This window comes from Bactrocera oleae, chromosome 4 (assembly GCF_042242935.1).
Source record: "Bactrocera oleae isolate idBacOlea1 chromosome 4, idBacOlea1, whole genome shotgun sequence".
Taxonomy (NCBI): Eukaryota; Metazoa; Arthropoda; class Insecta; order Diptera; family Tephritidae; genus Bactrocera; species Bactrocera oleae.
In genome coordinates, this window is record NC_091538.1 from 37393888 (window position 1) to 37408652 (window position 14765).

At 41.4% G+C, this 14765-nt stretch overlaps 1 long non-coding RNA gene across 1 annotated transcript; it reads right to left on the minus strand.

Moving 5' to 3' along the window:
• Positions 1–13529: 13529 nt before the first annotated feature.
• Positions 13530–14449, minus strand: LOC138857094 (uncharacterized). The gene is made up of 2 exons (XR_011396054.1): positions 13979–14449; positions 13530–13923 (listed from the first exon to the last, which is right to left on the minus strand). It is a non-coding gene; the product is annotated as an uncharacterized lncRNA (long non-coding RNA).
• Between the last annotated feature and the right edge of the window lie 316 nt (positions 14450–14765).

Genomic DNA, 14765 nt, shown 5'->3' on the forward strand with positions numbered 1-14765 from the left:
GTAATTTTAAGCTATTGGAACATTTTTTCTGTACTTTGAAAAATTATTACTTTAAGTTTGAGTTTTTTGTTATTGGAGAAGTATAAATATATGAAATAATTGAAAATATAAAAAAATTGGTTAATAATATTAGTTTTAAGGCTTTTTTTCGCATGACAAAACAGATAAACACACTGCATACTTATTTTTGCGATGCACTGTATGTCTATAAATGATCAGGGTGACGAGACAAGTTGAAGTCCGGGTGACTGACGACAAGTGTACAAATTCATAAAAGTTCAATTTTATTGAAATAATATAAAGTTTCACAAAATTAAATGAATTGACTTTAAATTTAATGTGTTCATAGTTTTTTAAAGCCGCATTTTAATCTAAAAGCAAAAGTACTATCTTCTTCATTGGTATGTATATTTATAATTAAGCCACCTGCAAAAAACAGAATTTGATGAATTGTTTAAAAAACTTGCTTTATTTATTTCAGTATTTTTTTGGTGACTTCTTTTGCAAAATCGCTTCCTCTGCAACGTTTGCTCTTTCTACGAACCAGCGTGTTACATAGGTACGGGGTAATTTTGCTCCATTCGTCCTTAAGATTTGCCACAATCTAGCCCTATTGGACGGTTTTCTAGCCGCAATTGCTCTCTTAATATTCCTCCATAAATTCTCTATGGGGGGGGGTCGTTATTCTACTGAAAAATCCAACCTAGTGGTATAACGTTGGCGTAATTTCCATTTAAATGTTTCTGTAAATACTGCCAGTTTTTTTTGCTTCAACATGTATAAGTAGGACCTCGAATGGAATGAAGCACCCCCATACCATGACTGATCATCCACCATGTTTTATTTTGAATATCGTGGTTTCTATTCTTGTGGTGGTGGTCGCCTGACATAGGGTCTACCATTATTCCTTAAGATGTTAAACTTGGATTCATCACTATAAACCACTAGATACCATACAGTTCCCACAACATCCGGTTCTACGTTACCAGAATTGACCCGGATTTTATCCGGCCAAGGGCTGTTATTTCGGCGATCTAACCCTGTTTGGATCGGTAAGTGTTAGTTTGGGTTTGTTTTCATTAGAGCAACACCTAGCAGCAGGGTTGCTCCGTATCCTCTTGACCCGTACTGGCATTGAGTCTAACCCGGGCCCCAAGGAATTCCTTTGCTGCATATGCGCTAAAAGGCTCCATCCATACTCCGCCTCGGTTAGGCGCTGCTCAGGCCTTGAGACCCATAGGGAGTGGACCACAAGTTACCTATCACCTTACACCTTAACGGCTGTGCAATATGCATCATGTTCGCGCACTGCGCCGCCACTCCAGGCGAGTGGCCAAGAAAGGACCTCTACGGCCTTAAGGAGCTCGTGCGAGATCCACTCAGCAACTCCTGGTTCCTCGCACTATCTGTTCCGTGTGTCAGTCCGTAATACGCCGGAATGTTACATCAGTCAAGTGCAATTCTTGCACTGGCTGATGTCACTTTCTGTCGTGTTCCGATTTGGGCACCATACGTGAGTGGAGTACGTCGTATGTTGCCCCATGCTGTAGGAGTCTGCCCCCGCAATCCCATCTAGTGGCGTCGCCAAAGAACACCACAGTGCGACAACCGCATATGCGGATATTACAACTGCAACAACCACCACCTACAAGTACCTCCCACACCCCCAGGATCACAAACGGACACCCGCGACAAACACAAATTCTACAATTTAACTGCAACGGACTCCAGAGTAAGATCGAGGAGATAGTTGCATATATGAGCCGAGAACGCGTATCGATAGCTGCGGTTAAACAGCTGCTCAGATCTTTTGAGTTGTGCAGGTTTGAACGTTTTGCGTAAGGATCGCGAGCGAGATAATGGTGGAGGCATTACCTTCATACGGTCCTAAACTATGTATCACCAATATGGTCGCCTGGATGTAGTGCAACGCAGACGAAGAAGTTTCTGACATGTCAGAACACTGCACTCCGGACTATCACGGGATGCCTCTTGATGTCCGCAATAGAACACCTGCACAGTGCCCTTATGGTTCAGGTTAAGGAACATAACGAGCTCCTCTCCAAGCAGTTTCTGCTGGGGTGTTTTCGCAGAAAACACTCAACAACTCCTGGTTCCTCGCGCAACTTCGTTCTGGATATTGTAGCAGGTTAAACACCTACCTACCCAGAATAGACCCGACATTCCAAACATATTTCCTGCTTGCAATGAGTCTCCGCATGATACTAACCACCTCTTTGCATGCCCAACAAACCCAACTCATCTAACACCCTTTTCCCTACGGTCCGACCCCGTCGAAACAGCTTGTTTCTTGGGCCTCCTAACAGGATGACCTTCACGACAGCCAAACTATTACTTGTCATCCAAGCGGGGACTAGATAACCGTTATAACAAAAACAACAACAAGATACCTAAAGTTTAGATCCTTTTGCTGGTACTCTCTCGCGAACGCTAGCTTTCGTTTGATGTTCTTCTTTGATACGTTCGGTTTGCGTCTTGCGATTCGGACTATCTATGCCTAACCTTGTTTATGCTCCATTTGGGCTCTAATTTCACGTGACATCAAAAAAGAATCCACCTGGTTTATCCGTACTATTTGCCTATCGACATTAGATGTTGTATTTCTTGTATTTTTGTACTTTTGGTAACATACCTATATGATTTTTCGTTCACATGAAGCTGAGCTCTTATTTTTGACCATTTTTTAGAAAACTACTAAAAAATGTATTTAAAATAGTGAAAACAATACACTTTTAACTTTCTGAATATGTTTTTTACGTAGATCGGTGCAATAACGACTTTTGTTACAATAAGTTAATTAAATGAACACACGCGACTAGAGCAACTGCGAAACAATTTAACTTTTTTTGCCAACCACATTACTAATTTCTCTGAATTCATTCTAAGCAATTTCGACACAGATAACTGAACATTTTCCATACTCTTAGTGCATTTTTACACAGGGACGCAAAAGAGTCTGAAACCAGTTTTTTGTGGGCGAGGGGACGACGAGGAAAGACGAAGGGACCGTGCCACTCGTGTTCGGGTGGCACGCTTTGTGTTCTTGTTCGTAACAGCTCGCTGCTACTCTTTTCAGCATTCCTTTTCACTTTCAAATTCTTTGAATGGTTGCAAGAGAGCTCGGTTTCAAATGAATTCGATCGCAAACTTGAGTTCTGTTATCTATTTTTGCCGTCTTTAGCATTTCTTTGAAACTATTTAGCGGGTAGGTACTTGTATTATGCATATTGTTCTACCATATTCATGGTAATTCATTGCAAGCAAAATGTGTGACCATCATCTCAACATACAAATGAAATACGCAGCACGCAGTGTTGCGCAGTCGAACCGCACAAATATTTGTGAAAAGGAATGCAGAAAAACTAGACTCGAGTTGCTGGACTCTTTCTGACCGTGTGAATGCACAGAGCGACACTAAAAGAAAATTTGAAAAAAATTAGACTCTTTTGAGTCCTTGTGTAAAAGTGCACTTATACACATGCAAAGCTATTGTACTTCGAGGACTTTATATTCTGAAACGTTATTTTGCCATGCAGTGATTTAATTATGTGAGCATAAGTGCAAATTTGGTGCGTGAGGTTATCTAATTATTAGTATTGTACACTATGAAAATGGGCGAAATCGGTTGATAACCACGCCTACTCCCCATATAACAAACTTTTAAATTTCTTATAATTCTTTCACTTTACAGTAAACAGATAAAACAACAATGAAGTTATTAGAGTAAAACTTTGCACAAATAGTGTCCTCGGACTATAACATACACCAAATATTGGCTGATTTTTTGCCGAACATATTGGTCAACCTTGTGAGTTTTAGTATTGAAATTCGGGGATAATATTTTTGTGATAACAGCATGTCTTAACTAAAAATATACGAAAATCCCGTATATCACTTTACCTTACGAGAGTATATAATGTTCGGTTACACCCGAACTTAGCTCTTACTTGTTTATTTTTGAATTATTATTTAAGTATGAGTTAAAAAAGTATTTGTTGAAACATACGTTGATATATTTCCTTACAGGGAATTCTTTCTATTTTTTGTTTAATTAAAATTAAATTAATTAATTAATTATTTAATGCTTAGACTGATTTAATTACTTTTTCTTTAGAAATTACATCAGCATGCAAGCAAAATAAAATTGCTTGCACAGTACATATGTACATATATGATTTCGTTGGCACATGTATGTATGTACATATTGTAACGGATTTCTCGATAAATCGTCTAACTATAACTCACTCTTGAGCCCGATCACTGGATTGTTAAATTAAAGTCCCAATTAATTGCTATACACTTATCTTTATTTCCAATTCCAACAACTTAACACTTATTGCTCGCTATTCAAACTTATTGCTTATAGCTTAATTGCTCTTTACACGGCAACACTGTAATTAGAACTGTGTTTGCTGCACAATCCGGCAGCCCTTATATAGTAAATCTGTAACAAAACATTGCTTCTAGAACATTCTGGCAACTACGAATTCGCTAACTAGTTGCTTCTGGCAGTTTATCGTTGATTCGATTTTGTTCTATCATCCGTGTTCGTCGCAATATGTACAACCATTCATAAGTAAATAACAAATGCCGCACACATCTCTCCGCAACTCCATTGACACGTACAACCAATGGCCGAAGGTCATGTTTTTGTTTTCATGTCAAAACGTCAATCTGTCGTGGATTGACAGCTGTTTGCGCGACGACAAAGCATCAGAACATTGTATTGTTGGTAGAAGAAGCTAGAGAAATCCGAGCTGTGCCGAAAAAAAAACGAACGATCGTCGGTGTCACCGTTTCTCTTGCAGCTCTGTTAGCGCTTTGCCGACAAATCAACGTAAATATGAACATATATATACAAGCATGCATATACTTATATCGACGCAGATTTTTGCGAGTCACGAAAAAATATTTTAGAAATGACAAATATTTTAAATCGACAAAAGCTATGTTGCCACTTTTCTCCTCTGGAAGGAACATCAGTAAGTTGTTCAATTTATGATTTTTACCTTTTGCCACCCTATGCCGTTTGGTTTATAAATTAAACAACTTCGGTTATTGCATGTACGCCTGCGTTCATAATTGAAAATGCTGTTTTTGTATGATTTACAATAAATTTTGCTTCGGCAATTTGGCTGCCATATTGACTTGTGATGCTGCTTATACTATTTGAGACGATTGTTGTTTTGGAGAACAATGTTTAAACTTTTTGTTGGTGACATATTAACATGTGTACGCATATATGTATGTAGGTTTATGTAAGTTAACACAAAAAATATTTATCTTAAAATTACAATATTCTTTGCAACAATGTATCAGATTTAATTGTAACAATGTAGCAATATCAGTCACAATTTTGTACTCAATAAAATAAAACAAAATTTTTTTTCTAAATTAACTTGTACTAATTACATTATACATATGTATGTATGTGCATATAGATCAATGCGCACACATGTAGTATATCGATAAGAGATAAAATCATGATTTGAATTTCTGAATGCGTACATACAATACATTTATATGTTCATGTGCAGATACATGAGTATATACCCTACAAGATACTGCTGATGGGTTCACCAATACACTCAAATTTATTATGTCAGTGCTGACGGTAAATTTATCCGGCAATTGACCGTCACTGTTATTATTAAAGAGATATCGTTACGATTTTTATTGCTTACTTTAGCTTTACATATTGTAACGAAGCTTTTTGCTGCCCCCTGCTTCGTGTGATTTGCTGAGGTATACTCGCCGTGTCCAGGGTTCGTTACAATAAATTTGTAAACTGTGGGGCTCTTTTACAAATCGTACTTTATTCAACTTCTTATTACACAATAAATAAATCCGCGTTGTAGTAGCATCACCCGATGATAGCGCTATGTCAGAGTAGCGGTTTACGTGGCCCGTTAGCGCGTCACTATCATGCGGAATTACGGAGGGCAGTGGCAGCGGCCGCGATGCCAAGCGTGGAGCAGGATCGACACACTACCCACTTTACGAGTGACTTCCAGCCTTCGCGTGAAAGGAGTGAATTGCTTGCCAGATGATCGACTCACTGCGAGACATTCACTCCTTACCGCCGTAACGTCGTGCTACGACGACGACGCCTAGATGTTTCTGCCGGCGCTCGTGTAGGCTTAGATCCGCAGCTCGTGTCTAGCCGAGGAAAAATACTACCGGATCACAGGAGACTGTGTTGGCGACCGAAGGTTAAGGGTTGAGTCGATCAGAGGATCGACTCACTACCGAGTTCACCCTTAACGTACGGCGTTCACAACTCAGGACACTACAACTAGCCAGAGGATCGGCTCACTGCTAAGTATAGTGTCAAGCGTTTGATCGCTGTTACAGCCCTGTGCTTACTGATTGATGATCGGCCTGCTTGCTTTCCGCCAAGTCGTGTGTTGCTTGCTCGCCCGTTCGCAACATGTTGTTTTAGGATGGCGTGTGTAGCTAGTAGTGGCGTGGTTTTCCCGTTGCAGCCCAATACTTGTTGTGTTGTTTACGTGGGGTGATTTAACTGTTGTCGCAACATGTTGCTTTAGGATGGCGTGTGCTGCTAGAAGTGGCTGTTGTATATGAGAACTTGTATACTCGCAGTGTTGTATTTATTTAACAGGATGCGTCTTCATGTGGGCTAAATTCCATATGGATATTTAGTTCTCAGACTCCCTCCCGACTTCGGTGAGTTTTGCATCAGATCAGATGCAAAATTTAATCTAATTTACAATATTTAATTTTTACATATTTTCCTTAAAATTTACGCTTAGTTAAAAATTATTCTTTTAAATCTCGCTTCAATTACATTAACTTATGAATTATTATCTTTTTTCTTAATTTAAGTATAGATTCTTAAATAATATTTTTTTGTATTTCTCATCTCTCAATTTGGTCTTCTTTTCAATTTCATAGTTGTCTTTGTTGTTGTTCTTGAATTCTTTTCTAATTATTTGCAATTTTTCTTGTTCTTTCTTCAGTAGGGGTCTGCAGTTGTTGTTTTCTTTGTTGTTGTCTTCAATGTGTACGCCCCACCGATACATGTCCACTTGGTATTTGGCGGTACTAAATTTATGGCGGTGCTTCCTTGTGGCGGTCGTGAGGTCCGTGAGGCTCCTTCTGATTCTTTCAGCGATCTGTGGGAAGGCCTCGAGTCCTGTTCTGTTTGCGTCGGCAATGGATATTTTTATGCCTTCAGGTGGATGCTGTACCTCCGCGGATGGTTGTGACAAAGTCGGTGACTCTACTATTTCTGCGTCATTGGTCATATTCGTAGTTTACTTTGAATGGCCTGTATGTCTTGTCTTGCGGAGAACTCGCAGGTCCAATGAATGTGACCGTCTCGATTGGTCACCAAATTTCCTCATTTAAATATATATTTTTTTTATTGTTATTTTATTTTAATTTTTTTTTTTAACTGTTACGGCTGTGTGGTATGGTTTCAATTCGCTGATGTTCACCGTTTTCTCCTTTCCACCGTCAATTTTTCGAAGTTGGACGATCACTGGTGAGATATACCTGAGAATTTGATAAGGGCCATCATACTTCGGGGCTAACTTTGCGGCGAAACCCTCAGTGGCTTTAGAGAGGTAATGCTCTTTCGCGAGGCCTAATTGTCCGATCGCGGGGGTCCATTTTCTGTGTCCCAGTTATAATGACGGGTTTGATCCGTTGTCGCCCTCTCCATATTTTGCCGAACAATTTGAAGGCCTCCTGCATCCTATTGGACATTTCCTCAGCCGTCGTGGATGTCATGCCTGTGCCGATATTAACTTTATCGAAGATTGCCTTTGGCAGTCGCGGCTCTCGTCCTTGTACGAGGAATGCCGAGCTATACCTCGTGGATGCCGAAATGCTGGTTTTCACTGCGAGCTCGATCTCTGGGAGAAAATCATCCCACCGCTGGTGTCGGGCCTTACTGAGTTGTGCAATAATTCGTTTAATTGTCCGATTGGCTCGTTCCGTGGGATCCTCTTGAGGGGTGCAAGGTGCGGTTAATTGCTGGCGTACTCCTAGTTCCTTAAGGTTGTGTTGCCATAGCGTACTAGTAAATTGAACGTCGTTGTCCGAAATAAGAATCTTAGGGACGCCAAATCTTGCGAGGATTCGTTCTCTTGGCGTACGTAACGGCTAATGTCGCGGAACATCCCTGGCCAGTAATATCGGTTAGCCACCCGGGCTACTGTCCGGCGTATACTCATATGTCCGGCGCTATGTATATCGTGGTTCTCTTGCAGGACTCTTAGGCGGAGGGATCTAGGCACACATAGCTTTCAGGGTACAGCCTCTTCATCCTGGGATCGACACGGAATGTGGCGATAGAGTTGGTCATCCTTTTCCATGTAGTCTGCGTACTTCTCGGGGTTTGCGCGTACCTGCTCTGCTCGTTTTCGCCACCAGTTGCATTGTGGCGCCACCGTCGTCGCTAGTCTTATGGTCTCTAGTGGTTGTCGACCGTGAGTCCGTTACTAAGTTGAGTTTCAATTTGCGATACTCGATGTCGAAAGTATGTTGCTGTAATTCTAAAGCCCATTGTGCTATACGACCGGAAGGGCTTTCTATGGAATTCAGCCACTTCAGGGACATGTGATCCGTTATCACCTTGAATTTATATCCCTCTAGGTAGGGTCTCATTTTACGGATTCCCCAAACTATGGCGACGCACTCCTTTTCGGTTGCCGAATAGTTTGTCTCCGCCTTATTCAATTTGCGGCTAGCGTAAACTATTACGCGTTCACCTCCTTCCAGTTTCTGTGTCAGCACTGCACCAAGGCCGATGTTACTAGCGTCCGTCTGCAAGGTAAATGTCTGGCTAAAGTCCGGACATGCGAGGACAGGAGCCTCTGTTGATCAAGATATTGGCGTACTTCTTGTACGCTAGTTGGGGGCTTCAGCTCCTGGATTGCTGCTACTTTCTCGGGGTCGGTGTGGATGCCGTTGTCACTGATCACGTGACCTAAATACCGGAGTTCCTTCTTAAAAAACTCACATTTCTCAGGATTGATTCGAAGGTTGGCCTGCTGTAGTCTCTGCAGTACCTTTTGTAGATTCTGTATATGATCCTCGAATGTAGAGCCTATCACGATTATGTCGTCGAGGTAGGCGAAGGCGTGTGGTTCTAGCTCAGGGCCTATGACCTGGTCGAGTACCCTCTGGAACGTCGCAGGTACCGAATGTAAGCCGAATTGTATGACGCACCTTTGGAATAGGCCACGCCCAGTTACGGTGAAGGCTGTGTATGGGCGGTTGCCTTGCTCTAAAGGTATCTGCCAGTAGCCGTTCTTGAGGTCCAGACTACTAATATACCTTACTCGTCGTAACTTGTCTAATATGTGTTGTATCCTAGGTAAGGGGTATGCGTCGGGTACTGATCGGGCGTTGAGTTGCCGATAATCCACGCATAGACGCCACTTACCGTTTTTCTTCCGGGCCAATACAATCGGCGCGCTGTGTGGGCTGTGAAACGGTTCGATGCATCCCTTCGATATCAGCTCATCGATCTCATCCTTGATAATAGCTTGCATCGCTGAATTTCGTGGAAAATATCGTTGCTTGATGGGGCGGTTGTCGGTCATATTGATTTTATGCTCCGCCACTGTCGTCACTCCACTCATGGTTTCGAATTTTTGAAGCTCCGCCGCTAAGAAGTCGACTCTATTAATCCTCCTGGGTTTTAGTTTACGTCTTTTGTTGCGCTTCGTCCTACTGGGTTTTAGTAGTCGGCTATTTAGTGTAGTTGGATATCAGGATATCTTAACTCCTATGCTCTCCAGTGTATCTAATCCGAGTATGATGTCATCAATCGCACCGGGCATAACATGTAATACTGCTTGGAGCGATGACTGTCCGAGTTCGATGTTGGTCTTTACGGCGTCGTAAATCTTGCTGGTGGTACCGTTGGCCATTTTTTATTTGCATGGCTACGGTTACCTTCTACTTACTCCCGGTCGTGTCCATACGTTCTGCAAGTCGTGACGATACGAAACTTTTTGAGGCACCAGTGTCGATGACGGCTTCCGCCGGTTCTCCGCCAAGTTTGATTAAGGCGTATAAGCGGCCGCGTTCCTGACGCATAATTACTGGTGGGTCGGCGCTGAGTTCTGTGGGTCCGCTGCGCCTTTTCCCTGGCGGCACCTTCGGCCGTTTTCCTGTCGTCGGCCGCAACATTCTGTGGTTCGCACACCCGCTCGACCACACTCCCAGCAAGATGTCTTTCTGGGATTACTGCACCTCCTAGTGTAGTGTACTTCCTGGCCACATCTCCCGCATGTGTTTCCAGGCATAAAAGTATGGTTCGTGGGTGGTTGTTGCTGATGCGCGTTTATGTTGGGAAACCGTATTATGTTGGGAAACCGTGTGACACTGTTGCGAACGTGCTGATGCTGGATTGGACGGGTGGATGATCTGGCCGCGTTGTATTTCTTACCTCGTGGTCACCTATGATGTGTCTCGTCATCTCGCGGCGAGATGTCTCTACTGTTCTCCGATGTCCTTCATGGATGCTTTCGTACTCTTCTGGAAGCGTGATAAGTTCGGCTAGTGTCTCGAAGTCTCGACGCTGAATGTAGAGTAGATAATCGGTGTGGCTATTTCGGAAGATTCTTTCCAATCGCTGCTCCTGGTTATATCCAGCGTGTCTCATTAGATTCTGCATATCGAGAACGTAGTCTTTGTATATTTTCCGCACGTGTTGTCTTCGTTGCCGTTTGTCATCTTCGAGGCGTTCGAAGTAGCGTGCTGGTAAAAAGAAACGCAAAAAATCTTTTTTGAAGGTAGTCCAACTCCTTCAATGTTCGTTGTTGTTGCGATACCATTGGAGACCGGTACCGCACAGTAACTCGGGCATGGTTCTTGGAAGAAGGTCTGTGTCTATCATGTATACTTCGGAGAGCTCTTCCAATCGTTCGATGGACGCTAATGGGTCTCTCCCGCCGTCGTATTTTACGGACCACTTCCTCACCTGGTCGATGATAGGTGCGAATGTAACTATCTGGTTCTGTTGAAGTGACATGCCGTTATTCGGCATAATTATTGGTGGCGGCTGTCGTCGTAATGATTCCGCGAAAATGTCCGCGGTTCCTCTGCCTTGATCTAATGGAAGTGGTGTCTTCTGATCGCCTTCGTCTCGTGAAGCGAACTCCTTTGTTTTGTATGCCACTTCCATTTTTAAAAACTTTTCGTGTATTTCGGGATCTTCGTGCGCCTTGGCTGCTAGTGCAGTTATGCCCAAATTTTCCGCGAAGGAAAGAAGTTGCTCCTTAGATACGTTGTCCAACCACATAAGATCTGTAATTTTCTGTTAAAATATCTTCCTGATGTAATGCGATTTGCCGAGTCGCTGCGCCAATTGTTACGAAGCTTTTTGCTGCGCCCTGCTTCGTGTGAATTGCTGAGGTATACTCGCCAGGGTTTGTTACAATAAATTTTTAAACTGTGGGGCTCTTTTACAAATCGTACTTTATTCAACTTCTTATTACACCATAAATAAATCCGCGTTGTAGTAGCATTACCCGATGATAGCGCTATGTCAGAGTAGCGGTTTACGTGGCCCGTTAGCGCGTCACTATCGTGCGGAATTACGGAGGGCAGTGGCAGCGGCCGCGATGCCAAGCGTGGAGCAGGTCAGAGGATCGACACACTACCCACTTTACGCGTGACTTCCAGCCTTCGCACGCTAAAGAGTGAAATGCCTGCCAGAGGATCGACTTACTGCGAGACATTCACTCCATTCACAGGGTGCGTCGTCATGTGTTGTGTGGGCTAAATTCCATATGGATATTTAGTTCTCACAATATGTAAAAATGAAATAGCTGCATTCTTCAGTACTGCCACCACTGACAGTAAAATGACTATCAATATTTATGATTTTTCCAAAAGCAAATTCTGTATACAGCGAAAAGAGACAGCATACATTTCCATAGAAGTTTCGAGAAGTTGGGAAATACCTATGTAGATGGTTTTCCGTGCGATAAACCAAAAGTGTTGCGTGCTCCTGTGCAATAACTCTTTTTGTGTTAAAAAAAGAAATAAATAACGAAGAAGTTTTCAACTATAATATACGTAAGTTATTATTAAGTTTCAAATAAAATTATATGTTTACTTAATTTTAATTTTTGTTTAGTCATTTTTAAATTCCGAAATGTCTATGAACTGGTGAAACATGTACAGCAGAGCTTTTGAGAGGAGCGAGCATGGAATCAAGTGAAATTTTCTTTTCACAATTCATGTACTCGTATATTATTATAACTATTTTTAATTAAAGAGTTTTTCACTTGTGATATATTTACAGTCATAACTGACAAATTGCAGCTGACAATTTTCAGCTCTGCTGAATTTATAATCAGCAATGACTCAAGAAAAGGCATGAGTGAGCAGTATAAATATTGATATTAATAGTGAATTAATTCCGCCTATCTATGTGTTAAGGAGAGAAGCAAAATCACACACATGCGTTTCTTTACATCAGTTTTTGCACAAGGCTCTTAAGAAAATGACAGAAACTTTGTTCTGCACGCTGACAAAATTTTTTAAGCTGTGATTGGCATAGATGACTGTCACTGTTCTTGTAGGGCAGCTATACTCTAAGTGTGTTCCGCGGAACCCTAGGGTTCCGTGATACCTCTGTCGGGGTTCCACAAGAATTTAGAAAAAAAAATCAAAACACCTCTCTCTGGTAGCTGCGCGGACTCCGCGGATAGGTATGACCTATCGCCAGCGGCAAACTTAAAGTATACTTGTGAGCGCGCAGTTTCTGTGATAAAAGCCGCCTCTGAATTAGCGCTATAGTTGTCAACGAGCGACTTTCGCCTCTAACTTTTAGAGGATAAACTCGATATTGTTTTCAACGCAATTTTTAAATTTCTGTTTTTATTTTTGCTTTTTGTTTATCAAAGGTGCCGACTCGAGTATTTTTGAGAATATTCGAGATCGAGTCTAGGACTAAGTATAAAAGCGGCGATTGCGCGTCGCGCGTCGTCAGTTGACGATTAGCGTTCGGAGCGATAAGTTACTACCTACTTACAAGCTCGCTAGCGAGAAACTAGTGTTCATTGTTTTACTGCCTGCTGTATTCTGTTGTCTCAGTTTTATCGGTACATTTCTTCACTGTAGGTGCTAAATTTAGTCTCTTATACGCAGTAACGATTGTGCATTATTTAAACCCCACTATCCTGACGTGTAACATTATAAATAAAGAAGAATGGAACGTTGGCTTAAAGGTGTTAAACGGTTTGCAACAACATCTTCTAATAACGCTGAATGTTCAAAAGCAGTGCGCGCGGAAAGAAATATGATGCATGTAACACAAACTATCAACGAAAAGGCCACGGAGGCATCATATTTAGTTAGCTATCGCATTGCACAAGCAGGTGAAGCGCACACTATCGCTGAGAATTTAATAAAACCATGTGTATTAGACATAACAAAATGTATGCTCGATGAAAAATCTGCAAAGCATCTATCTACTGTTCCGCTATCAAACGATACTGTTTCACGACGAATCCATGATCTGGCAAGCTACGTCAAACAAGAACTAATTACACGTCTACAAAATACACGATTCGCCTTGCAAATGGACGAGTCGACTGATGTCGCTGGTTTGGCTATCCTGCTGGTTATTGTGAGATATCCATATAAAAGTTCTTTTGAAGAAGACATGCTTATGTGTTCACCGCTGCTTACAAACACTACCGGGGAAGAAATTTTTAATGAAATAAATATATTCTTTGAAGAAAATAATCTCAGTTGGAACAATTGTATTGACATTTGTACAGATGGGGCCAAGGCGATGACAGGTAAAACAGCAGGAGCAGTGTCACGAATGAAAAATAAAGCACCTTATTATAGTTCCAGTCATTGTATTCTGCATAGACAAGCACTTGCGATGAAGCAATGCCGTCAAATCTAAAATTAGTTATGGATGAAGCTGTAAAAATAATTAATTTTATTAAATCACGACCACTACAATCCCGATTGTTCTCATTATTGTGTGAAGATTATGGCAGCAAACGTAAAACACTGCTGCTCCATACAGAAGTGCGATGACTGTCTCGGGGTAAAACTTTAACAAGGCATTTTGAACTCAGAGAAGAGTTACAAAGTTTCTTTCAGCAGATACTTCTTTTAATTTGAAGGACCGTTTGTACGATAAAAATTGATTGTTTCGATTGTCTTTTATGACGGATATCTTTCAAAAACTTAACGAATTGAATTTATCGTTGCAAGGCAAACAGGTAACAGTGTTTCAGGCCTATAATAAAATAACTGCTTTTAAAAGAAAATTAGATTTTTGGATCATTTGCATTGGTAAGAAAGAAATAGAAAGCTTTACGTTACTCAGTGAGTTTATAAGCGAAAACGACTTAGAAATGTTCGAAGATGGTATGTTTGCAGAATTGGTCAATTATCTCAGTTCGTTGCACGCATCTTTTGAAAAGTATTTTCCCGAAGAACACAATACAAAAATTAAAGTGAATTCATGGATTCATAATCCTTTTTTACCTAATTTGGAAAAGCCTGAAAACATGTCAAACGAGATACATATATGAATCTCTTTTAGAAATGTCATCCGATACAAGTATGGAGTCACTATTCAAAACGACGCCTCTCAATGATTTTTGGTGCAGAATCCAAGATGAATATGCAATGCTTGGCCAAATGGCTCTGGATATTCTTCTCCTGTTCCCAACTACATATTTGTGCGAAACAGGATTTTCAACTTATGCAGCCACAAAAACAAAATATCG